General features: G+C 38.1%; 1 long non-coding RNA gene across 2 annotated transcripts in view; it reads left to right on the top strand.

Moving 5' to 3' along the window:
* LOC141411009 (uncharacterized) overlaps positions 1 to 24,117 on the top strand; it is a 163,641-nt gene that overhangs the window by 6,850 nt on the left and 132,674 nt on the right. The window contains exons 3-4 of one of the 2 annotated variants that reach the window (XR_012435872.1): positions 2,880 to 3,013; positions 7,320 to 7,407. This is a non-coding gene — a long non-coding RNA (uncharacterized lncRNA). The remainder of the gene's footprint in view (positions 1 to 2,879; positions 3,014 to 7,319; positions 7,408 to 24,117) is intronic. The other variant, XR_012435871.1, reaches the window with a different exon arrangement.

Below are 24,117 nucleotides of genomic sequence, written 5' to 3'. Positions count from 1 at the left end.
TTTTAATACAGCAATAGATATCAGATCAAATGTATTGCAGTGTCCACTGAATGAAATTATTCTATTGTCCCCAAATTAGGGATTGGAAATGAGCCTAGGAACAAAGGTACATAAAGTGCTTAAATTTTCTAAGGACAGCTGCAAACATGCAGAAGAGAATCCTCCTCAAAGCAATAAAAATTCAGCATCTAGATTACTATCCCCTACTCCCCATCTTTATAAGATGATAACCAGGGCTAAGAAAAAAGATTATGGGAAATTTTTTTAGTTTAAAGCACCAGCACTCACCAAGCATTCAAGTCTAAGCCTCCCATAACCTGGGTTCTAAAGACCCAAGGAAGACAGTATATATGCCATTCTTTGGACACTTGCTTCTAAGAAGCAGACATCTTATTCCATTCTACTCCTACCTGTGCACATGAGAAGAGAACTGGAATGAGATAAGAAAAGAATCTCTTCCATTTGCTTTGTTATATGGCAATTACTTGCAACTTTAGACAGAACCCTCATGGGAAACTGAATAGTCAAGAAACATGTTGCAGTGTGTCAAGAAGACAGCACAGGTTTCACTAGGGAAAGACTGATTAATTCCCCTCTGAGGAGGAATAATAGGAAGGATCTAAGCTTAGCTATAAGGGTTCAGGAAGAAAGAGAGAGCATTAAATATTGTAGGTAACAAGAACTTAATGAAATGGCCATCTACAAGGCACTTGGCAGGGCCCCGGAACCACTCTAGATGAGAAAACACCGAAGCCTAACAGCAACAGGAATGGGCAGAGCCTGAGAACGAGGGGCTCCATGTGTTCTCTGAGGAAGTCTCTCTGGAGACCCTCAAAGACACTCAGTATTTTCAGTTCTTTGGTTTCCAGGTGAGTAGAAATGTTACTAGAGGAGATGTGAGGGGGTTTCCAAGTTTCCATAAGAATCACAGGAACATGAGATCTAAAATAAAAAGCAATTCAAAGATACTCTCAAAAGAGATAGTCTTACAAGGCGGAAATTTAGCTAAAATTAATTTTATTATAATGGGATAAAGTAGTGGGATACTTGCAGGAAATGCAAGATTCAAAATGGTTGCTCTTATCTGGGTCTTCACACATTCTGAGGTGGAGGATTACATGTGGTCATTTATCTAGCAACTACTAATCATTAGAGACAATTATTCCTTGTGGACTTAATACCCAAAACATGGCCCAGATAGACACTACTTATTATTCAAAAACATGGAGATGTGATTTAGGCTTACCCAAAACACAGAGAAAATAAATAAATTTTAAGACTTCCATTTGCCAGACATGACCTCCAATTTTCCATCTCTCTACCTAACTCCTGGAGAGTTTGCAGTTTCTTAACATCTGGAAAGAGAAATCAGATATAGATAGCTCCTTTGTGTCTCCCTATTCTTGTAACTTAACATCTAAAAGGAGCTGATGGATGGCTGGTACACATAGCTCCTGTGGTAAAGTATTTATTTAGCTTGTACAAAGCTCTGGGTTTAATGCCAGCACTGCAAAGGAGGTAATGGGAAGGGAGCCTACTGTTCTGGTTTTTCAGTTCACTTCTAACTCTAATTTCTGAGTCTGGAGCTTTTAATATTTACTACTAGTTTACTTTTCCTGTAGTTAGGTGGAACTTTGTCATTATTTTCAGATAAAGGGTGTGAGTGTGGGTGTGGCTTTGAGACTTTAGCACTCCCCTTCCTTCTGCATAGGGAAGAAACAAATACTGAAAACACAAAGATAAGAAAACCACATCCTCTGTCCTCAAGGAGCTTGCTTCTCAGCAAAGGAAAAATTAATATACCAAGCTCAATGCTAGGTTTCCATTGAGATAGAAAATGAGGCCCAAATCCCCATTCAAGAGAAGGAACTGGGTCCCACTGAGGTAGTTTGAATGGGATAAATGAAAGTCAGGGCTGAACTGATAGTAGCAAAATCCCCAGGTCTAGGTAACATTTCATCAGTAGAGAAAAGTCACATCTACTAAAAGGAAGAAGGAAGGATTAACTAATATCAGAATGATTTCAAAAATACTCTGATTCAAAATAAGGAACATGAAATAGGAACATGTCAACCTACATATGTCTCCAGGGAACTTCATTCACTGTGCAGACCTAGGGAAAGACAGTTTAGTGTGCACATTTTGGCAACAAATGCTCTGTGAAATATGTTACAGTTTCTCTCTGATACATCAGTGGGAACCCAGCATTATCTCTTGGAGAAAAGAGATTGTCCTTGTTTCCTTAAAGCAAAATAGTATTTTTGGAGAGAGAGAACATTATTGAGGGACTAATTAAAAAGAGTTATTGAGCATAGAGAACAAATCCAAGAGCTGAGTAGTAAGAATCTGGGAAGGTGCTTTGTCCTGACCCTGTCTTCATCAATAGAAGTAGGCAGTTTGCCTCTTGGAAGGCCTAATGATCAGGTTTTTTAAGAAATAAACAGAAGAGGCTTAAGGAGTTCTCATTTCTACATTAAAGCTCACTTGAATATAAAAAAACAAAATTAGAGAATTTACTATTATCTCTGGGTGGATCCAAGATCTATTTAGGGCAGAGAATCAGAAATCTTAAGCTCCATGACTCTAGAAACCACCTTGAGACATCAGAGCTACACTTGGATAATTCTGATTGCTTCTAGCTAAAGTAATAACCATCATCACATTAGATGCACATAACATTCAAAGACTTATCCATAAATCTGTCTTTAATTGCACATAACAGCCATGAAAATTCTGAGTGGCACAGCTAGAAAGATGTTTTCCACCCCAGGAAAAAGCGCCCTGGCTTTCTCTTGCTCGCTTTCTCTCTCTCTCCTCTCTCTCTCTCTCTCTCTCTCTCTCTCTCTCTCTCTCTCTCTCTCTCTCCCCCCAACAAGCAGAAGACAGAGCACCAATCAGAATCAAACTCTGCAACATCCTGGACTCCTTACCCATGGAAAGATTCCCTATGCCACAACATTTTTCCCCTCTGGCTGGTTCCAAAACTACTTGCATGAATCTACAGAACAAACAGGTGAGCATCACACACCACACATGACTCTCCTACCCACCCCTTGGGAACATAATCCAGCACAGTCCCTGGGCAGACTGAAGCCCCCCCACACCAAACAAAACTGAAAAGCATAAACAGCAAACTGTAATTTAACACTGACAGTGGAGGTGGGGGTGTAAGGCTGAACCTGCCCTGGAGAATGGGGGGGGGGAAGTAGCAGAACTCTCAGTGAACAAAGGTGAGAGCAGGAGTGGAGTGACAAGCCAACTGCCCAGAGGAGCCCCCAACCAGCAGAGGCTGGGAGAGACACAAAGGCTGAAAGCAGGAGTGGGCTAATAAGCCAACCTCCCAAAGTGGGGTAAGTGGTGGGTCCCAGAGCTGATCTAGTGGGACAGAAGGCAGTATTCAAAACTGAATTGCCCCACCTTGCTGGCGGAGGAGCTAACCACATAAAGTTGTAGCTGAAGGGCAATGCAGCTACTGCCTGGTGAAAACAACAGCTCTGACCACCCTGCATGAACTGGCAGACTTACCTAACCTGCAAATTGCAACTAATCCTGTGGACAGAAGGAAACAAATACTACTCACAAACCAGTCACCTGGTGAGACCACATCAGAGCTCCCACTAGCACACCAATACCAGCATTGGATGCCTAAGGAATAACTCCAGATCTTTTACCAAAAGACTGAACTTTTTGTTGTTCTTATACTTGATATTTTTTATCATTTTTTTTCCTGTATTTTTAACTTCACCATCACTATTCTTTTTTTTTTTTTTTGAGTTCATGCAACAATAAAATGTATTTTCTCGCTTATTTTTATATTTACAACATTCTGTGCAGCTAGTAAGAGGACCAACAGACTCTGACTATAATCAAGGTAAACATTGAAAATTAAAATATATCTGTAACTAGAACTATCATAACTAGTTCTAATAGTACTAGAGGCATTCCAAGTAACAGAGTGAAGAAAAGGAATCTGCACCTACCAAACTTAACAAAGGTGGTACAAGTGAATTACTAGAGCCCATATGCCTAAGTAGACATTATATTAATAATATACAATAATAGTTACATGTACACATGGCTCGTCTATGGTACAGGATTTGCTGAAGAAAGTTTACATATATTTTTGGTTTTCATTTTTAGTACAGAACATTGCTAAACAGAATATACAATGTATACTACCTGAACAAAGAGAGTAAATTTAGGATTCTTAAAATAGTTTCTGGAGCCAACAAGTAATTATAAAATAAATAAACCTAGGAATAAGCCATTGGAACAATGGTGTTCCAACTTTTAGAAGTAATTTGACAACATCAAAGCAAGTTAAAGATACAGTAACAGAAGAAAACATACCAGTATATTATCCAGTATTTTTTGCAATTATAAAAACTAATCATCAGAAAAAAGGATAAGTGAATTGTGGACTATTGAACAATAGATTATCAGATAGTAAGTAAAATGAATGAATTGTCAATATATATGTGAGCCTGGATAAATCTCAAATACACTGAGTGACCAAAGTAAGTGACAGTTGAGTAAATACAATGTGACATTAATTTTATAAAGATAAAAGCATTCTGTACAATATAATGTATCAGTTAGAGAAGTGTGGATGTGCAGTGATAGTATAAAAACACATGGATATGATAAGGATCAAATGCAAGAAAACGATGAATTCTGAGACCATCACTATTCTTATCACCTTCACTTTCCTTCCTTTTCCTGTGCTACAATCCACTGTTTTCCCACCTAACTACTCTTTCTGCCCCTTCTCATCCACTCTCTCCCCCATCTTCACCTCCCCCTCCTCTATTCCCCCAACTTGTCACCACACTACCCCTCCCTCCTACACACTCACCACTTGCTGACTGGCCTACTGTAGCCACTGTACAAAAGTCCAGTCCCCTGCAATCTCTGACACAAGCACCCTCCACTACAACAACAGAAATACACTGGGACACAAGGGCACAAAACCCAGCAGCTCCCATAGCTCTTCCCCTAGCCACTCAATCCTTTTCCCACCCCCCCTTTTTGGTGCCACCTTTATGAATTACCCACATTTCTATATCTAGCCTAAAAACCATTACCCTCCCAACTCCCACTGTTTATAGATAATATCACCAAGGGATTTTCTAGATAATATGTAAACAACTGGTCTGGCATTGAACCTGTGAATTTGTTATTGTTAAATTATACTTCCAAGCCAGGGACAGAAAGAGCACATCAACCTAGCTAACGACCAAGTCAGTCACAACACAAAAAACTGGTTCTTTGAAAAAATAAAAACGATTGACAAGCTGCTGGCAAATGTGACTAAAATGAGAAGGGAAAAGACCCAAATTAACAAAATCAGAAGCGAAAAAGAGGAGATAACAACAAACGTCAAGGAAATCCAGGGAATCATCAGAGACTACTTTGAGAGCCTATATTCCAATAAATTGGAAAATCTTGAAGAAATGGGCAAATTTCTAGATATTTATGACCATCTAAAACTGAGCCAAGAGGATATTAACTACCTAAACAGATATATAACATGTAATGAAACTGAAGCAACAATAAAGAGTCTCCAAAGAAAGAAAAATCCAGGCTTGATGTATTCTCACCTGAATTCTACCAGACCTTTAAAGAACTAATACCAACTCTCCTAAAATTTTCCATGAAATAGAAAGGGAAGGAACACTGCCTAACTCATTCAATGAAGCCAGAGTTAGATTCATCCCCAAACTGGACAAGGACACATTCAAAAAGGAGAACTACAGGCCAATCTCCTTAATGAACATTGATGTAAAAATCCTCAATAAAATAATGGCAAACCGAATCCAACCACATATCAGAAAGATATTTCACCATGACCAAGTTGGTTTCATCCCAGAGATGCAGGGATAGTTCAATATACACAAATCAATAAATGTAATACAGCATATTAATAGAAACAAATACCAAACCCACCTGATAAACATATGATGGAGGAAAGACAGCCTCTTCAACAAATGTTGCTGGGAAAAGTTGTTATCTGCCTGCAGATAACTGAAATCAGATCCATGCCTGTCACCTTGTACTAATATCAATTCAAAGTTGATTAAGGACCTTACTATCAGACCTGAAACTCTGAAGTTCGTACAGGAAAGAGCAGGGAATACTCTGGAAGCAATAGATATAAGCAAGGACTTCATCAGGACTTCCTCAGAAGAATTCCAGCAGCCCAGCAAGTAAGAGAAAGCATGGACTAGTGGACTACATCAACTTAAAACACTTCTGCACAACAAAAGAAATTTAAGGTCTCTAAATTGAAGACACCACCCACAGACTGGGAGAAAAACTTTGCTAGCTATACATCAGACAAAGGACTGATAACCAGAATATACAGGGAGCTAAAAAAAACTAAACTCTCCCCAAATCAATGAACCAATAAAGAAGTGGGCAACTGAACTAAACAGAACTTTTTCAAAGGAAGATGTCCAAATGGCAAAAAAAAAGATGAAAAAATGCTCACCATATCTGGCCACAGAGGAAATGCAATTAAAACCACACTAAGATTGTACCACATTCCTGGTAGAAAAGCTATCATCAAGAACATCACCAACAACAAATGTTGGCAAGGATGCAGGGAAAAACAAACCCTCATACACTGCTGGTGGGAATGTAAGCTAGTACAATCACTTTGGAAAACAATATGGAGGCTTCTTAAAAAGCTAAACATAAATCTGGATCCACCAATACCACTCCTAGGGATATACCCGAGGGAATGCAACTCAGGTCATTACAAAGGCACCTGCACACCCATGTTTATTGCAGCTCTATTCACAATTGCCAAGCTATGTAAACAGCCAAGATGCCCCACTACCAACAAATGGATCAAGAAAATTTGGTATTTATACATAATGGAATCTTACTCAGCCATGAAGAAGACTGAAATTTTGTCATTCACAGGTAAATGGATGGGACTGGAAAACATCATCTTAAATGAAGTTAGCCAGGCTCAGAAGGCCAAAAATTGCATGTTCTCCCTCATATGTGGATTATAGCCTAAAATAAATGTAATAATATTATTGGACACTAAGGAGAGAATGTGCACGGGAGGAATAGGGAAAGGGAAGGAAACCTAAAATTGAAAGTGGTTGATGTGCTCACTGCAGGGGAGTGAATATAGTAACCTTAAACTGGCAGAGGGCACTATGGAAAGGGAACTAGGAAGTAGTGAAGAGGCAGAGATGAACCAATGTGGGTTGCAATACACATGGGCACAGAAGCAACACTGAATCTCTCTGTATGGCTACTTTTATCTCAAACTAGCAAAAATGCTGTTTTCTTATTAACCTTAGGTTTTCTCTTCACCAAAATCAGAGAATAAGAAGGCTTTCTGCCCAGAAGCAGGAGGTGGGGGAGGTGGCCCAAACAATATACACACATGTGAGTAAATGTAAAACTGATAAAATAAAAAAATAAGAAATATCTCTGCAATCCAACTAAAATCCTTCAAAAACTCATCTCCTTTTAAATTAGGTCAGAATAGCAGATAAAGTCACAAATTTCAGTCAGTTATTAAATACTATACTCCAACAAATGCTTATGGAAGAAATGCATGATGATGCACCTGAGTTTGTATTCTCATGAATCTTTGTATTGGAGAGAGTCTGCTGTGCGTTTAATTATTATACATCAAACCTGTTTCGGGGATAGATTTGCTAGAGACGGGTAATTCACAGGTTCTCTCTGCAGGGGATTCACCTCTTGGGGGATAGATGGAAACACAGCAAACAGTTCTGATATGATGTAGGGAAGTCTATTAACAGAAAAAAACACACAGTCTGGGGATGAGGAATGGGAGTTCTCAGGAATGGTGCCCAAAAGTAGGGGAGGATGCACATGCATCATAGGAAAAAAAGAGGTCCGTAAGAACAAACAGGTCAGGCAGAGCAGGGCAAGGCAGATGCTTTCCAATCTTTGGGGACAACATCAGCAAAAGTGAGAAGGCAAACTCTGGCCACAAAGTCAGAGTTCCTGGAGCCCAAAGTACAAGGTAGGGAGTGGTGAACAGCAAGATAGAACAGGTAGAAGATGCCAGATCAATGGGTCTGAACTACTGTGCTTAGATGAGATTTTTCCTGTAAGCTATACGAGCTATTGAAAGGCACGAGACAAGGAACTCAAGTGGTCAGAATTCAAGGGAACAGTGCTGACAGCAGATCTTGAGTAGGTGCAGCAAAGCCCTGGGTCTGGTGAGATCTGTCAGCCATAGCCGACTTGTTATCTTGTTATTACCAGCTGGGTTTATTACTTAACCTCTCTAACTTCCAGGTTTCTCTTCTATAAAATAGAGATAACCAAACTTACCATGGCGATCTCTATAATGGCTCAGTTAGAAAAGACACAGAATGTTCCCTTGAATAAGCGAGTAAAAGTCCTCACACCACGAACAGTACACAGTATGGACAAAGTCAGTGCTTGGCAAATTACACACGTTCATGGGAAATGTGAGATTATGTTTTTAATGGCAATAAAATTATGATTTTTAATGTTAATAACTATGTATTCATTGCATGGTGAAAACAATTTTGACTGTGAAACCAAAGTTTTCATTTATATTAATTTCTATCAAAACTTTGTCTAAATTTGAAGTTATTCATTTAAATTCTATGGATAACAATAGTGTTGCTATTGATGTGATGAACACAACAAAAGGAATTCTGAGGCTGGCTTATGAATGTAGAAAGTTTGGAAAGCAAAAATTACCTAAGGTAGCTTTAAATAAAGACTGTTGAAAGTGGTGCTGATGGACAGGAGGGTGTTTGAAGTAGAAGTAGATCAAAGGTCAAGCGAAGGAGAGAGATTTGTGAACTATTTGGTGGGACAGTCAGCATGAATAAATGATTGTTTTTATGGAGGAGAAGATGAAAAGAAAGTCTGAGGGATGAGAAACTGAGCTGGAGGTTATCCACATGGGCTGTGAAGACCCAAAGCCATGCAACTATTCAGAGATCACACAGGTAACACAGGTTTATATGCAAGCAGTGTGTAGTGTCTGTAGGATGTTAATGTATTGAGTCCATAAAAGTGATACAGTTTCAACTAAACATAAGTGTCTGATTTGCTTTTGTATCTCCATCAATGAACTTTTAAAGGACTTACTCTGTACAGTTATTATACTAGATAATGGATATGCTATCTTATGACAAGTCTGTCTTCCTAGAACTTAAAGTTTGGTATAAGAGAAAAATCTTAAACAAATAACCACATATAATATATAATTTTACATCATAACTAGGGTTATAAGGAAAATCTAAGATTGAGAGTCTCTAAGGTTTAAAAGAGGGCTCTCTGAAACACTCTAAAATAAAAGGCACTTGTAAGAAACATAGAGCCAGATATAGAGGACATGGTATAAAGGTTGGGTTTGAAACTGAGAATAGCTACCAGAGCCTGTGATACAATGAATAAAATAAAAATAGAAATAGATTAAAGATAGATCCTGAATATAGCCACCTACAAGGTGTGACTGATGAAGAAGGTAAGAGGTTGTAGCAAGGTGGTACAAGAAAAAGTCAAGAGAGAATGAGTTTTTAGAAGCCTGTGAGGGAAGCCAAGAGCTTCAAGGAGGAAGGAAGAGGCAGTATTGTCACATGGTTCCATAAACAGCCAACAAAATGAGGCCATTTTTTACTTCCAAGAGAATGAGCAGAGGTTCTGCCCACACCTCCCAAGCCCCATCCCTGTTCCTGTATGTCCTGACCACCCACAGGGCACATGTGAGTATGTGGGGACTTGCTTACAGTCTATCTCATTTGCTCTGTGACCTTGGATGTCTTTCCTCTGCAATACTAGCCTTCCTTACCTGGAAAAAAGGGACAACATAGCATTATCTTAATATAAACATATTATAAATACTAGATTAAGAAAAATATGAGTAGATAGGTGAGAAAGTAAAACTGAGTACACTCGGTGCCCAACATTTAGTACCTGCCAAAAGAACATTAATCCTTCTCTTTTCTCTGCATTATATTGTATAGTACCATCCAAGTTGTTGCTTTAAAGGGGAAATAAAAAACAAAGCACACAAACAATAGCAAAGCTCTCTTTGACACCAGAGCAGGACTAATATTTTCCTTTCCTGAACTGCCACAACAGTTTATAAACACCTCAATTATAATATTGGCAACATTGAATAGTGCTTATCTTTAATGCAGCCATCTCCTACTCAAAAAGAGGATATCTATTCTTCTTTGGATTTGCATTTCTAGTGCCAAGCACTAAGCATGTTTAATTCTCAATTCCAATGGAAAACCTATAACATGTATTAATGAATTTTATGGAAATGCAATTATATCAGACATTTTACTTTGGGAACTTATATAGCCCACAAAAATAATGTAATTCATCCAAGGTCCTCTAGCTCATTTGTGGGAGAGCTGGGATTCCAACCCCATTTCCTTCAAGTTTATGTAGACTGCTCTTTTCTATGACAGCATCCTTGGAGATGAGAATATGAAAGAAAGATGCAGCCAGGCAGGAAGAGGCATGCATATCTTGTTAAAGGGGAGAAGGATAGATGAGAACTGCATGGTTGTCTCAGGGATCAATCTTCTTGGGAAGAGTCCTTCTGCACTGACAACATTTAAATGTCCTTTAAAAAATAATGCGAAACTCTCAGTTTTATTTCTGTGAGAGCATGATAATTCTCTGATAAACTTAACTGGATTTCAAAAACTGACACTTCTCCATTTCTATTTTTTCATAATAGTGATGATAACAATATGTCAACGGTGGACATTTCAGAAATATTAAAAAGCCATAAAAATAAGAAGGTACAGCACAAAGCTGCTGATTATAGCACTCAGATCTCATAGATTTTAGAAAATTTTTTTTGGTAATACACTAAGTAAATATATGGTTTCAGACTTCAAGAATTGACCCCTTTTCCATCTTTGTTCCAGGAAGAGGATAAGCAGATGAAATTGACTCAATGGTGCCACCCGGTGGCACTGTGTCATAATTCATCAAAGTTGGAAGATTTATCTATCTATCTATTATTTTATTTGTTTGTTTTCTCCTATGTTTTAGGTGAGGCTGTGGTTCTCTTGAGCCAAAGCAGTAAACTAACATTTATTGAGAAAACCTTTACTTTGTCCCACTGTATGCCATGGTTTCACTCATTTCTGGCTTTCTGTCTTAGAAGGAAATAAATGGCAAATTGACACTTGTGGAAGTGAGATACATATTCAAAATGAGTGTGCTCGTTCACGTGTTCATATATTTGTCATCAACTGCACAATGCAGAGCATTATGTGAGGTCATGGTAGGGATAGATATTATTCACATAATGTAGTTACTCAGTATCTAACAGTCTAATAAAAAGTAAAACATTCTAAGGAGTGATGAAAAGATAATTGTGGCCACTGTAGAAAATTCACCTTCTAAAATTGATCTCTTGAAAATAATTGAGCAAAGAATTTAAATGACATATACTGATGTGTTCCTTGCCCAACCCATTTGGGCACTTCAACCTGCTTTCCTGTGGAGTTGGACTAGTCAGTTTAAAGCTGACTGCAGCACCAGAGTCCTGGAATCTCAATGGTTGAATACACTAAAAGTTTCCTTTTCATTTTTATCACAATTCGATGTGGGTTCAATAGTTGTCTTTTATCTTGTACTTCTTTCTGTCTTGAATCTCCATCTGGAATACATGCTATAGTCAGCAAAGAAAGGGATGGATGAAGCACACTGAGATTAGCAATCACTTCTGTTCTCAGGCCATTGGCCAAGGTTGGTCAAATGGCCCACTCCAGCTACAAAGGAGGATGGAAAATGAGGGCATAACAGAGATACAGACAGCTTAATTATCTTTATACCAGGGATGAAAGTAACACAAGTAACAAGTCTGTGAATTTATACAATGCTTGACTTAAAAAGATACTTAGCTTATTGGAAGGCATTTGTGAGACAGACATTCTCTGAAAAAATTGGCAAAGTAATTGTGAAGGTCAACAAATGACAATACTTGAGTAGGAGAGGATCCTGGCCAAACTGACTTAACAGAATCCTTGCCAAGATAAGCCAGGAATGATCAGACATGCCTGGGGAAGGTGAGGATGGTGAACCTGAACAGATATTGAGGGTGGGGGTTCTTGATGAATTAACTTTGCAGGGATTGCTAAAATTGGATTTCATAAAGAAGTGCACAGATGGGCTTAGAAAAAGGCTCAGAAGGTTGAATGAAGTTTGACCAAGCAAATAATCTTTGTCAGTCCATTAGCCAAAGTAGGATATAAAATTGTATTTTTCTTGGATTATGCTTAAACAAAAGGAGTCACTACACAGGAATCACCCTGCTGTTACTTTTGAGATTAGATAATGTTGTATATTGCCTTCATCAGTGTTTTCTTCACCAGGTTTTATCACTTAATTTTTACTAGCTAGGGTATCACTTTCTTGTCATAACATAGCAGTACTCACTGGTCTTTCATATTTAATTGTGCCTACTATCTTGTGGTTATGGTAAGGTAGCAAAGAGGTTTCTATTTTCTACCCTCTCATATTTGCTGAAGTAAGAGAGAAATACACTGAGAGAGAAATAGAGGCAGAGCCACAGATGTTTCTGTGTGTAATCACATTCCAAAATTTAAGAGTGGTATAAACATTCTGATCACTTAATTGTATAATTAATTGCTTCTTGAGCTGGGTAGCTCGGTCTTCCCTCACTTCTTCACAGCCCATTTGAATCTGAAGTCTTCTCTTGCTCTTACCGGAAGAAAATCAGGTAGTATTAAAGGACTATCTGCCCTAGGATGAAAAAGGGCAGCACGTCAACTAGAAGAGGATCAGGAGGCCTAAGCGACCATGTGAGGGGGAGGGAAGGGTGGTTCCCAGAGCACAGTGCTTGGGTGCCCACAGAAGGCACCTTGTAGACAGCCCCCAAAGCTGCAGCAAAGCCTTCCAGTTCTGTAGGGTATGTTCTTCTGGATCTAGCTAATCATGGGAATTACCCACTTCCTTTTGATTTTTGGAGTTGAGAGCATAGTGAGAGTCTTACATAAAAAAGGGGAAAAAATCAAGTAACAGTGGTGTGTTGCATACTTGCTTCCCTTTTTTGATGGAATCACCATGAAGCCTTAAAAGTAAGCTAAATGGGAGTCACTAAGCCTGGCTTCAGAGCTGGGGATGGTAACTCAGTGGTAGAGCACTTCTCTAGCACTCAATGTTGTAGGTTCCATCCCCACAGCTGAAAGAAAACAAAATGACTTTATAAGAATATTGTTTTCACTAGTACTGGCAGCAGAAGAATGTTAATATATAATATCATCATACCGTATAGTATTTTGTGTTAACGTATAGTTGAAGTATGTTTTTACTATTAAACTGGAAAACATTCAGTGTTCCTTTGCTGTGGCTGATTTTTGGAAGGACCAACCACATTGAACTGAATTGAGGGACTGACAACTCATTGTTGTCATTGTCAACGGTGATCCAAAAGTACACAATCAGAACAAGGGTTTTATTAATGTCATTATTAAAAATATACATACAAGGATATATAATATGCATATATTATGATATGACATACATCTTATTACACACACATATATATAGCATATATATATATATATATATATATATATATATATACACATTACATATTAAGATCTGGGGGAAACACCTTCAACATGCTGCTGTGATATCATCCTAGCTTCTTGGCTAGGAAATCCAAATGCCAACAGTTTCAGAAATTCTGCTAAGCAGAAGACATCACTCCTGACAGTTCCCTCCTTCCCTTCCTCCCACACTTTACTATTTTCCCTGGAGGAAGCAGAGAGCTCAGCTTCAGGTAACGCTCAGCTGAGGGTTGGGATGATATCATTAGTTCTAAGTCGTGCAGTAAACCACCAATTTGAAGGTAATAAAATAATTATTAAGTCTGCTTGCCCAGGGATGGCATCCTGGTTTTGCTGATCTAAGGGATGAATTTGTGTACTCAGTCCTGAAATAGTGGGACAGTTGACACTGCAGGGGGGAGATTGCCAGAACTGATTACAAAATAATCCCTGCATCTTTGGGGTTTGGGTGGGATGAGGTGGAGGCCGGAGGCCGGGTATCTCTCTCACTGGCTGTTGTCCTTACCACAGTCCTCAAGTATTCCACTGATAGAGACAGAAAATAAGAGAAAATATGTATCACAACCCCCAGTGCTCTCATACTTTTGTTGTTGTTAAAAAGAAAGAAAGGAAGGTGATGAGAAAGTTAGAACACAGTGAGAAAATTTCTAAACCTCAAAGTATCAGAAATTTTCAGCAATGTTCAAGACATTCTCACTTAAAAGTGTTTTTTCCAAAATACTCTGGCCTGGTGAAGCAGCAATTTCTCTCTTGATGATAAATAATTTTATTAATGAGAAAATGGAAAATAAACATTCACAGAGTGACTATCTACAGAGAGAAATATGAAAAAGTAATTATTATATAAACAATTTAAGACTCAAAAGAGAGCATAGACTGTCAACTCACCATTCTATTGCAATCACAGATCTTGGGAAACAAACACTGTTTGATGATTGACTCATTCATTCACTCATTCAGAATATATCATGCACCAAGTCTTTCCCAGATGCCACACTTTTTGCTTAGAGGCAAATAGACTCTTGCTACTAAAGTGTGCCCCTGAACCATATCACCTGGGAGTTTGTTAGAGAAGAAAAACTCAGGGCCCTTTCTACATCCAGTAGCTCAAAGACTGCATTTTAACAAAATACTCAAGATCCCATTTGCACATTAAACTTTAAGAAGAAGTGAGTGAAGAAAAGTCCTAAAATCCAACAAATCAACATCCAAATGTTTGGGTTCCTGCCTTTTTCATCTGCTTCCATTTCTGCCTACATGCATTCCACCTCTTCATAACTCCTGAGACAAAGATGATCACCAAGGCTTCAGTTAACAAGCCCTTTCAGATTCTCAGTTTCTTTATCTACAAATATTGGGGAAAATCCTACCCTCCACAATTTTCCTGAGACTTGGGTGAAACAATACTACAAACATGTGTCGTAGTAACAGATTCATATTAAACTCTCTGTCCTTTAAATACATCTCAAAAAAGTATGTGTTGAGAACTCACTCCTCAATGCAACAGAGTTGAGAGGTGAAACGCTAAAATGATTAGTCCTTAAGGCTCTACCCTCAGGAATGAATGAGTACCATTATCATAAGAGGGAGTTGATCTTATACTTTCCAGTCTCCAGAACAGCCAGACATAAATCTCCCTTCTTCTATTAATTACCAAGTCTCAGATATTCTATGATAGCAGCAAAAAAGTGGACTGACACAATGTTCTTCCTAGTCATGGCAACTTGCTCTTTCCTCTTGCTCCCCCATCCCTGTCAATATTTGTACATGTTACTCATGAGCAAACACAAACTCTCACATCTGTCTCATGGTTTCTGGAACATCTAATAACCCCAACACTTATTTTAGGTTTTAGTGTCACGGTCTTTATCAGCCTAACTCCTGAAGGTAGGACTGTGTTGACTTGCCTTAGAAGTCATTCACAAGCAATGGTTTTCTTCATAAGGCAAGAATGAGACAAGGTGTGTGACTTAGTTATAGGCTGCTTACCTGACTGGCATGAAGATCTGGGTTCGATCTCCAGTACCCCACACACAATAGAAGGCAAGGTGGTGAAATGCCAGGACACAGAACGGAACCACATTGTCTGAGTTGTAGTCACTGCCACCCACTTTTTGAGTAAGACCTCCTTGATGAAGGCATTCATCCCCTCTATGCCTTTGTTCCCTGAAGGGTGTAGTACTAATAGTAGTAGTTATCTGTCACTGCACCATGTGACTAAGTTCCATTCCTTTTTTCTCTCACCTTAATTCCATACACAGGCCAGTGCTTTGATGTTTTATATTATTCCCATGTGGGAATCTCTAGTGACTCATTGGTGTAATATTTGCTTGTTGTCTACTGTGTGACGGGTGTTACGTTAAGCTTTATAGATTTGTGAGTACCTGCACACTCACATACATATGTATGAAGGCATACGCACACACATATGCCCTTGCAAAGAATCATATTAATAAATGAATTACACATAGTATAAATTATCCTTATTTGAAATTAATGACCACCAAGGGTACCTAAATTAAAAGATAAACTTGGCATTTTAATGACATTTAAAAGCATTAAATGCCACCAGCAGAGGGCAGAAGATCCTTACAAAAAGGGACCGGATAACGCAAGTCCTAATGCTCCTTTCTCTTTGGATGCTATTGCCTAGTTCTTGTTCTTTGTGGGATCTTGAGAACACCCTGACAGAATCCAAGTCCTGACTCAGTCCTTGAGGGTCTCTTAGCTGCTTGTCACTGGAGAGTGAATGTAAAGGATAGGTGATCAGATCCAACACAGGCTTCAGTTTGAATTCTGTTATTTCCATTTATTGAAAGTGTGAGTTACATAACCTCTAACCTTCAGTTTTCCATTGTGTGTTGTGGGAGTAACATTGAAGCACACTTTGCTACATGAGGTACAAAGAGTCTCTAAAAGGGATTAAAAACAGTAGTAGAGAGAGATTGTTCTATTCTCCACATACTAGTAGAGATTGTTCTTCTGCTAAATACTGAATAATGGAGGTCACTGTTGGGGTTGACTTTCTTCATCTTCTTATGATGAATTAAAGTTCACCCCCTTCTGTAGGCAACTGGATGATTTGATCTTAGAAGATAAGAAGAGGGAAAAAGTAAATTTGTAGAAGTTCTCTCATATGCCAGGCTCAGCACTAACCATTTATGGTCATCACCTCATTAAACCCTGAAAGGAACAATGACTTTGACAGCACCCTTACTTTATACATGAGAGAACTAAGGCTCAGAAAGGGCAGGTTGTTTAGCCAAAGATACAAAACTAATAAACAAGTTGAAATATGCTTCATCTCTATAAGTGTCAGACTTGAAAACGCATGCTCTTTCCATTGAACCACTAAGACACAGCAACATCAGAGCAGCGTTTCAAAAGAGTAACTCCAATCACTGAACTGCTTCACTTAAATCCTTGCACTGGTTGATTAATCACCTGGGTCACTCATTCACTCATTTGTTCATTCAATCAAGATCTACTGAATAGCTGCTGTATGCTTTGCTAGATATTGAGATTTCAGAAATGGATAAATACATGGTCTTTATTCTTAGCACACTAAATATAGTGGAATGAAAATTATGAACAATTATTATGCAGACATGCAATAAAGGATAAGCAATATTAATTATTTAGTGTCAGATACAATTTTACATGCGAGTTATTGATGGCTCTATAAAAGTGTGTGTCTCGGAGCTCCGTTTAAGGGAGAAGCTGCTATAAGGAGTCTGATCAGTTAATAATCTCCTGATGTCACACCTTTGGAACAACTGTGAAGACCACAGCAAGTTCATGCTCTCCTTAGCTGGGTCAGCCCAGGCCATGCCTACCATCGCAGGACACCACTAATAGGCAGTCTCTGCTGCTGACTCCCTTTGTTCTAAATGACTCTGTTTTGGAGATGTACTCTGGTCTGAAGCTCTTTTTCCCAAATCTATTCTTCCCTTTCTCTTTCATAGGTATCAGATCTTTGTTCTCACCTAAAGTCTCTCCTGAACTTTCTCCTGCTCCCTCTAACCTTCATGCCTCATCATTTCCTCCAATAAACAGCTTGGGCACTAGGTTCTATCATGGAATCTGCGGTTCAGTGGACCAGATCTGTTGCAAAGGCATGTCTTCCTAATCTTAAGAAAGTCAAAGAAATTGTTACAGATGTGAAACCCACTCGAGTCTATAACATGATGACTCCCCCCTTCCCTAAACAAACTGTCAGCTCTGGAAGCCTCAGGGTCTGTGTATATCCTTGGAATGTAGTAGTTTTCAGTATGTGCCTCCTGCATGAAGAAGTCACTAATCACAATGTCTGACACAAACAAGCTTGTCAGTCTTGGTGCCCTGTTTATGTAGCCCTTCTCATCTAATTCACTGTCCTCACTCATATTTAAGACCCATGGCCACTTCCAGAAAATCCTGCCAAATGAGACCTCTCCCCTCTTTAATCTTCACAACACTATATCAGAATTAAACTTAAGCCCTACATTTTACCCTGCCTTGTAGTGTACTTCCCAGCACACAGAACAATCCTTGTATCTCCCTCTAACTCCATGCTCTGAGCAACGGAAAAGTGAGGAAGGAGAGACAGTACATATGATGAGCAGTCTTCAACTGCCAAGGGATGTCAGACCAGGAAAAACTACCTGACCAACCATAATAAGCTGGCCAGTGATGAGGCCTGACATGTAAAGCTCTGTTCAAACAAGGTCAAGGAGGGCCAATCAATTCTCTCAGTCAAGAATCTGAAACAGGAAAACGTGAAAATTGGGGAGTTGGCAGCAGGTACCAAAATATCAAATGGTGAGAAAAAGTCATGAGGGCCACAGGTGTGCTGAAGTTATGAGAAGTCTGTATTTATGAGTAAGAAGAAACCATGGAAAAACAAAAGGTCTGTTTAGTCAGAAATTTTAAGATGGTTAAGTGGTTAATAATCTAGGCCCTGAAATAGGGTGCCTAGGTTCAAATTCTAGCCTCACTCTCAATAACTGTGTGACATTGGCAACTATAACCCTCTCTACTTCAATTTCCTCCTGTATAAAAAGGGAAAATGAATAGCTTTCTCCCCACAAGCTGTTTGGCTTGTGTGAATCAACAAATCCCATCTCCTAGTACACTGTAACTGGATGGGGAATAAATGTGGTCACTGCTAACCAGGAGAACACAGTCTGGTTCTTGCAGAGAGTTGCTGCCCTTCTAGCACCAACTAAGAACTCTAGAGTGGCAGCAAAGGCTGTAACCATGGGGAGACACTGTCTCAGGAGGAAGCCAATACAACAAGCTGAACTGAATCAAACCAGAATAGAGAAGTTGGCCCCGTGTGAAGTATATCTGAAGCCAGTGTAGAACCAAGCTCTTCTAGTATGTGAACCAGTGTGATTTCTAATACATGAACCAATGCAATTTTTTGTGGGAAGTTGAAAGAAATTGGCTTTTCTGTTTCTTGCAACAGTAGAGTTCTGACTGGTGTGGCCAATTTGTAGAGCACTTTGGAACCAAAAAGACTCTCAATGACCTGTCTCAACAATAACAAGTTTCTATATTATGTCTTTAATCCTCTAAGAGTCTTTTCTCTTAAAAATTTTTTTTAAATTTTGCTCTTAAAAATTTGCTCTTAAAAAATTTTTAAATCCCCATTATGTTCAGAAATGATGTAGTGTAATCAACTCTTCTAGGTACCACATTTAAAATTTGATTCACAAGCTCTACAGTCAGGCCTGGGGAATCTGAATTTTTCCTACAATAACTTCTACAGGGTCAAATGTATCCTCAAATTGTATCTATTTAAATGAATGAAAAAGTTTTAAATAAATTAATTTGCTTAAATACACTCGAAGAAAGCATTGTCACTGTTGTGAGTAGATTTAGTCTTGATAAAAAATTACAGATTCAGAAATCCTGTGAGTTAAGAGTCTTTAAGTTTTTCTAACTTAATCCATTTGACTTTCCTAGCGCAGATCCAAAACAACAACAGCAAAAACTGTATATTCAAGCCCAGCCCTTGGAAGTTTGAGTTCAACTTATTTGAAGTAGGCCTTGAGGATTATTATTTTTTAAAGTACCTTATGAGATTCTAGTGTGCAACCAGGGTCAAAGACCACCACACTGGACTAATATTTTCACTCTCACAAATGAGGACCAGAGAGAGGAAGCAACTTCTACACACTCCAGACAGATCAACACTCAGTTGATGGAAGACAGCAGCACACAATATAGACACAGAAAGTCAAGATACACACTTCTGCTCTGTTCCCTTCCAGATGCCTGAGATCAGAACAGGCGGCTTGTCCAGTTTGATGGAACCTGCTGTCCTCACCGAGTGAATCTGGCAAATACTAGTGACTGATTATGTTCTGTTTTCCACTCTCACTTACTCTAAGGAAATCACTACACCAGAGTTACTTCCTATCATCAGACATTAAGACATATGATATTTTAAATGACGGATTAGAGTAAAGGCAATAAATTCATTAATGACTCCAAGTGTCGTAAAAAATGAAGTGTGCAGAGAGAAGGTTGCACTGCACAAAGACACCCCTGAGACCATCTCTTGATAAACACAGCTGAGCTGGTGCTCTGATCACATGAGTATCTGTTCCTTTAGGTTTGGATTTAGCCTCAAGGTAGGTCATGAAAGGTCAGGGCAAGTCAGTTCAGCTTCCCCAGTGGCCAGAGTTAGTCATCTACAGCTTTGAGTTCACAGGTGCAGCATTGAAGAGAACGAAAACAAACAACTAACAGGTCAGCTTCTTTGTCTTCTAGCCTTGGCTATGTGAATTTACTGAAATCCAGGAACATAAAGATGAGAAGAGGAGACAAGGCTTACTTTCCTCACAGTTCTTATTGGTCTGTGTTCTAACTATGTTTTACTTCTCTGCTATTCTCAGTAAACTTTTAACCATCTATCAGATTCACTAATCCTAGCATCTGCAACTGTGAATGAAACATGGAAGGGAACCATCAAGGGCTTATTGAATTAATATTCATCCAGGGATTTCTATATGAATATCATCTCTGTATGATAATGTTCAATGTTTCTTTTGAATGTTAACTTTTTAATTGATTTCATATTTTTCACAGCAAAATTAAGTGGAAAATTCAGAGTTTAGTATGTCCCCTGCCTATCCCCTCCGCACACATGCACAATCTTCCTCTACTATCAACATCACCCACACCAGGATGGTACAGGGCCTCACTCTTTTTAGGCAGGCATTCTAACACTTGGACCATCCCCAGTCCTTTTTTGCTTATTTTTGGGATAGGGTCAGTTATGAATTTTTGTCTGGGCTGGCCTGGACCACCATTCTCCTAATTATGCTTTCCACATAGCTGGGATGACAGGCACCTACCACCATGCCCAGCTATTGGTTGAGATGGGCTTTACTAAATTTTTGCCTGGGCTGGCCTCGAACCACTATCCTCCCCATCTTCATCTCCTAAGTAGATGGTATTATAGGTATGAGCCACCACACCCAGCATGAATTCTATGATTTTTTATATTTACAAATCTTTTTTACTATGGAAATTTCAAAACATGCCCCAAAGTAAAAAAAATGACATAATAGATGTCATGCATTCATCCCCCAAAATCAACAACTGTCCAGTCATAATTAATATTCTATTCCCCCTCACTTCTTTTCTCCTCCCATACATATTTTCAAACAAACCCCAAGCATTCTATCATTGTGTCCATTAAAAATTTCAGTATGTGGCTAGCAGATAAGAACTTTTTTTCATAACATAATCATATGTAATTATCACACATAAATAAGTACAATGAATTCCTTATTATCACATCAATGTTTAAATTTCTAACTTTCATAAATGATAATTTTTGTTTGTTTCAGAATCTAAATAAAGTTCACACAAAGCAATTATTTCCATGTACCTTAAATCATTCAACCTACAGATACTTCCTCCATTTAAATGTATTTTTAGAAGAAAACAGATCAAATGATCTATAGCTTCTGTGGCTTAGGATTTGCTGCCAGTATTCCCATGGTGTCATTTCAGGTGTTCCTATGTCCTCTGTCTTGCCTGTAAATTGCCAGTTGGACCTGAGGATTTCATCAGATTTAAGATCTTCAACTCCTTGCTCTAAGCAGGGATAATTCAGATGTGGTATGGGACGGGAGAGCTGTTCGTGACATTAGCACTTGGTGATGATCGAAGTCTAATTCCATTTACTGATTATAGATTGCAAAATGATGAAATTCTAATCACATCATTCCTTCATCACGTATTACCCAGTCCAATACTATGATTTAAAAATTATACGAAATTTGTACTTGTTACTCACTTTAATGAACAACTTGAAATTTTGTACCATAGCTGCTTACAAAAGCTTTCAAGAAAACATTAGAATAAAAGAATAAACTTCTAAAAGAAACAATTTAAAGGGAAGAAAGACTTACTTTGGATCATGGTTTCTGAAGTTTCTATCCATGTTAGGTTGGTTCCAGTGTTGTGGGGCTGAGGCGAGGCTGAAGCATCACGGCAGGGAACATGTGCAGAAGCAAAGCAGCTCTCCTCATGACAGACAGGAAGCAGAGAGAGCATCACATCAATTTTGACCAATGTACATTCCAATACAGGTGGTCACCATTGCACTGTGATGCAGAATAGTTTCACTATCCTTAAGAAAAGTTCTCTTTTCCCTACTTATTAATCAGTTCTTCCTCCGCAACTCATGGCAACCATAGAAACACCTGATCCTTTTACAATTTTCATAGTTTTGCCTTTTCCAGAACTTGATAGAGTTGAAACCACATGCAATGTAGCTTTTTCAGACTGGCTTATTTTACTGAGCAAAATTTCCTCCATGTCTTTTCATGGATTCATAGCCCTTGTTTTTGTTTTCAGTGCTGACTAATATCTCATTGTCTGGATTTACCATAGTCTAGTCATTCACCTAGTGAAGAAAACCATGGTTCCTTCCTAGTTTTAGTGATTATGGATAAAGCTGCTATAAACATAACTGTATGGCTGGCTTTTTGTGTAGATATAAGGTTTCAACACATTTGGATAAATACCTGTGGTGAGAATATGTTTTGTTTGTACAGAGCTACCTAACAGTCTTCCAAATTGTCTGTAGCATTTTGAATTCCTATCAGCAAAAAAATGAAAGTTCCTGTCACTCCATATCCTTGTCAATATTGAGATATCACTTTTATGGCAAATGGGAAAATATTTTTATGCATTGTTAGAGGAAGCTAAAATGGCTCAGACACTATAAAACTTAGGAATATCTATCAAAATTTGAAATATATATTCTCTGATGTAATTATTTGGTTTATTAAGCATGCACCTTCTTTTGTAGATAAGGGACATACATGTACATGTATATTTAAGGACATCAAATTATTGAGTCGAATGCAAATGTACATCAATAGATTCTTAGATAAATAAATGCCAGCACATTTATACAATAGATAGCTAAGCAACCATGCACAAAGATGAGGGGCTTCCATATGACTGGAAATGAAAGTAGAACAAAGCATAATATTAAGTAGAAAAAGCAAATTTCAAAACCAAAATAAAATATGTCATATTTTTCTAAAGGAATATGTGATGGGAGAGAAAATATGGGAGGCAAAATGGTTTTTGAATATAATTTGTGTTTGTTTAATCATTTCCTATTGTGCCTTATGAACACAGAATTAAATGACTCATAAGTCTCAGTTCATGATTTGTTATTATTATTATTGACTCACACACTGTCATCCTTCCTATTGTGTTATTTTTATTTTTAGTTCTTTATTTAAAGCATAGTAAGTAATGATAAACCCATCATTTAAGCCAAGAAAATTGCCAACAATTTTCAGAGAATGCATATAACATTAAGCATAGTTTGCATCCATATGTAATTTGTATCATTTGGATTTGGGGCTATGCACATATATTGTGTATTCTGAAATTAACGAATTAATAATTTTAAAGATAATGTTATTATAAAATAAAAACTTCACAATAAGGAAAATGTGTTGCATTCAAGGCCCAACTAATAATAATAACATTAAAATTTGTAGTTATTCAATATACACAAATCAATAAAATGATAAAACATATCAATAAATGAATCACAAGAATGAATATTGTTAAAATCATCATACTGCCCAAAGTAATCTATAGGTTCAATGCACTTCCCATTAAGAGTCTCATAACTTTCTTCATAGAAATAGGAAAAAATTTAAAATTCTTATAGAATCATAAAGCTCCCAGAATAGCCAAAGAAATATGGAGCAAAACTAAACAAAAACAAATCAACAAAAAGACTGGAACCATCAAAATGTCTGACCTGAAAACATCCTGCAAAACTACAGTGAGTAAAACAGCATGGTTGTTGCAGGCATAAAAACACACACATAAACCAGTGGAACAGAATAGAGAACATGGAAACTCATGTTCATACAGCCAACTATTTTTGGTAAAGATTTCAAGAAACACTGGGAAAAAGAATGGTGTCTTCAATAAATGGTGCAGCAAAATTAGCTATGCAGATGGAGATAAATGAAAC

The sequence above is a fragment of the Castor canadensis genome, chromosome 9 (assembly GCF_047511655.1).
Source record: "Castor canadensis chromosome 9, mCasCan1.hap1v2, whole genome shotgun sequence".
NCBI classification, from domain to species: domain Eukaryota; kingdom Metazoa; phylum Chordata; class Mammalia; order Rodentia; family Castoridae; genus Castor; species Castor canadensis.
This window is presented reverse-complemented; position numbering and strand designations above follow the sequence as displayed.